The following is a 2,822-nucleotide window of genomic DNA, read 5'->3' on the forward strand; positions in this document are numbered from 1 at the left end:
ATAATGTAGGAGAAAATGCAGGTGAACTTGGGTATGGCTATGATTTTGATCCAACACCAGGGCACAATCCATGAAAGAAATAACTGATACACTGGACTCCATTAAAATTTTCTGTTCTGCAAACAGCAATGTCAAGAGAATAAGAAGACAAAGCACAGAGTTGGAGAAAATATTTACAAAAGAACCATCTAGTAAAGAACTGTTATCCAGAATCTATATAGGGAGCGGAGGGACGGCCGTCGGAGCCGCCGAGGCCAAGTGCTGCCTGGCTGGGCCTACAAAGGGGATGTCAGGCCTCCAAAAGGAGCGCAGTGGAAGCGAGGGCCTCCCTGAGCCGCTGCTGTGACGGCCAGTGAGCGAGCCGCGGAGGATGTCCACCACCAGGACGGTCGCGCCCGCGGGGATCCCGGGGACCCCGCGGGAGGTCTCCAACCCCGCCAAGCCTGGCCGCAAGACCAAGCAGCTGCAGTAGGCGCAGAACGTGGTGGTAAAGACGCCCTGGAATCACCAGCTCGCCTGGCCCTTCTACCAGCCCGTGGATGCAATCAAGCTAAACCTGCCCGATTACCATAAAATCATAAACACCCGATGGCTATGGGGACTATTCAGAAGAGACTAGAAAATAATTATTACTGGAGCGCCGGCGAATGTATGCAGGACTTCCACACCATGTTTACAAATTGTTACATTTACAACAAGCCCACAGATGACACAGTGCTAACGGCCCAAGCCTTAGAGAAAATTTTCTGCAGAGAGTGGCCCAGGTGCCCCAGGACGAAGTTGAATTATTAGTCCCCCCACTGTCTCCAGACGCCTGTCATTGCTGCCCCCCTCTGCCAACCATTACCGCAAACATCACGTCGGTCCCTGCGCCCCCGCCGCCGCCCCACCCCCTCCCTCGACGCCCATCATCCATCCCTGTGGTCCCTCCCACAGCGCCTGTCGTCAAGGAAAAGGGTGCAAAGCGGAAAGCAGCCACCACGACGCCCACTCCATCCGCGAGCCGGAGCGAATCGCCGCCGCCATCGTCAGACCCCAAGCAGGCCGAGGTGGGGGCTCGGCGAGAGAGTGGGGGCCGCCCCATCGCACCGCCCTGGAAGGGTCTAGAGGACCGCGAGGTGCCTCAGCATGCGGGCCGGAAGGGCGAGCTGCCGAGCACTCGCGGCACTGTGACAGCGTCCTCGAGGACATGCCGTGCAAGAAGCGTGCGGCCTGCGCCTGGCCCTTCTCCAGCCGGTGGACGCCGAGGCCCTGGAGCTGCACGACTACCACGACGTCACCGAGCACCCGATGGACCTCAGCACTGTCAAGAAGACGGACAGTCCGCGAGTGCCCAGACGCGCAGGGCTTCGCTGCTGACACCCCGGTTCATGTTCTCCAGCTGTTACCAGTACAACCCCCAGGCCACAAGGTGGTGGCCGTGGCCAGGAAGCTGCGGCCGTGTTTGAGGTGCGGTTTGCTAAGACCGGCTGAGCCGGGGGAGGCGCCGGCCCTGCCTGCGCCCGCAGCCCCGTGCTGAGCAGGGCGCCGAGAGCAGCCGCAGCAGCGAGGAGAGCTCGGAGGAGGAGGAGGAGGAGGAGGAGGGGAGGAGGAGGAGGAGGAGGAGAGGAGGAGAGGAGGAGGAGGAGGAGGAGCGGGCCCGGCTGGCGGAGCTGCAGGAGCAGCTGAAGGCTGTGCACGAGCAGCTCGCCGCCCTGTCGCGGGCCCGGGAACAAGCCAGAGAGGAAGAAGGAGCCGAAGGGAAAGGAGGAGAAGGAGGAGGACGCGGACGAAGACGAGGACACGGAGAGGCACAAGGCCAAGTCTGAGGACGAGAAGGCCAAGGGGGCCCCGCCGCCAAGCAGGCCCAACCGAAGAGGGCTCCCGCCGAGAAGGCCGGCAGCGCAGCCAGGCCAGCAGGCAGCCGAAGGCAGGGCGGCAAAGCAGGCATCGGCCTCGACGAACCCGGAGAGGAGGAGCAAGGCCTGCCCGTGAGCTAGGCCGAGGGCGCCAGCTCAGCCTAGACCACCCGGCTTCCCGGGACCACGGGGCTGCGGGGGGTCCACTTCATCCAGTCCCGAGCCTCGCTCAGGGACCCAGGCCTGAGCAGAGAGAGATTGACTTTGAGCCTCTGAAACCCCCACTGTGCGGGAGCAAGTGTTGTTGACAGAAAAGCAAAGGGAGCTTTCTCCACGAGCGGGAAGAAGCAGGCGGCCAAGTCCAAGAGGAGTTAGCTCAGGAAAAGAAGGAGTCGGAGGACGCGCGGCAGGACGTCCGTGGGCAGCTGAAACAACAACGAGAAGCCGCCAAGGAGGAGAAAAGCGGGCTCTGCGCCCTCGGGAGGGCCGCCCGGCTCAGCAGGCAGCAGCTCCTCGGTCCGGGAGCAGCAGTTTCGTCGGATCCAGCTCCACTGCAGCGACTCAGGACTGAGCGCTGGACTCGCACATCAGGACAAAACCAGCGAAGTCGCACCCGCCGGAACTCTGCAGTGTCCCTTGCTCTGGTTGATTCTGCTGCTCTGGTTCCGCGCCTGCAGGTTTTCTTTAAAACTCAGTGTTACGGAATCCAGGGATCCCGGGTGGCGCAGCGGTTTGGCCGCCTGCCTCTGGCCCAGGGCGCGATCCTGGAGCCCCGGGATCGAGTCCCACGTCGGGCTCCCGGTGCATGGAGCCTGCTCTCCCTCTGCCTGTGTCTCTGCCTCTCTCTCTCTCTCTCTCTCTGTGACTATCATAAATAAATAAAATTAAAAAAGATAAATAAACTCAGTGTTATGGAATCTTCCAGTTTTGGCTTAATAGGTCTAAGATCTTTCTCGTGTGTATGTGAGGCTTTATGAGAAGGTG

At 60.9% G+C, this 2,822-nt stretch overlaps 1 pseudogene; it reads left to right on the top strand.

The window, feature by feature from the left end:
- The first annotated feature begins 370 nt into the window (after positions 1-370).
- LOC119878639 lies at positions 371-2,409 on the top strand (annotated as a pseudogene).
- The last annotated feature ends 413 nt before the right edge of the window (positions 2,410-2,822 follow it).

The sequence above is a fragment of the Canis lupus genome, unplaced genomic scaffold (assembly GCF_011100685.1).
Source record: "Canis lupus familiaris isolate Mischka breed German Shepherd unplaced genomic scaffold, alternate assembly UU_Cfam_GSD_1.0 chrUn_S1765H1962, whole genome shotgun sequence".
NCBI lineage: Eukaryota > Metazoa > Chordata > Mammalia > Carnivora > Canidae > Canis > Canis lupus.